Below are 506 nucleotides of genomic sequence, written 5' to 3' on the forward strand. Positions count from 1 at the left end.
AGAAAAATCATAAGTTTCTTTAAGCAGTCCGTATTGATTAGGCTGTGAAGAAACACGCAGTCTCTTCCATTAATGGGGTGAGTACAAAATAGAATGGAAATTTGGCAATTCCTGGTAAATTTACACATGTATTCACCCTATGAGCTGTGATCCCACTTCTAAGGACCCATCCTGAAGCTGTACCTTGACCCAAAATAACAAGTGGAGAAGGTCACATGTAACAGCACGCTGTTTACAAGAGCAACAGATCATAAACACTGCAAATTTCCTATAATGGGACCTGGCTGAACAACTAGAGTGCATCCCTAAAATAAATGATGTTTAGATATTTTTGAAAAAAAATGAGGAAAATCTCTATAAACTAGTGTGGAGTGATCCCCATGATTTATTATTAAGAACACTACCAAGGTGTAGCAGAGTGTATATGATAGGCTACCTTTTATCTAAGAAAAACAGGAAAAGACTGTATTTATTTATTTTCATGCATGCATACGTGTGTGTGCTCA

Source organism: Propithecus coquereli, unplaced genomic scaffold (genome assembly GCF_000956105.1).
Source record: "Propithecus coquereli isolate 6110/MARCELLA unplaced genomic scaffold, Pcoq_1.0 Scaffold711, whole genome shotgun sequence".
Lineage (NCBI taxonomy): Eukaryota > Metazoa > Chordata > Mammalia > Primates > Indriidae > Propithecus > Propithecus coquereli.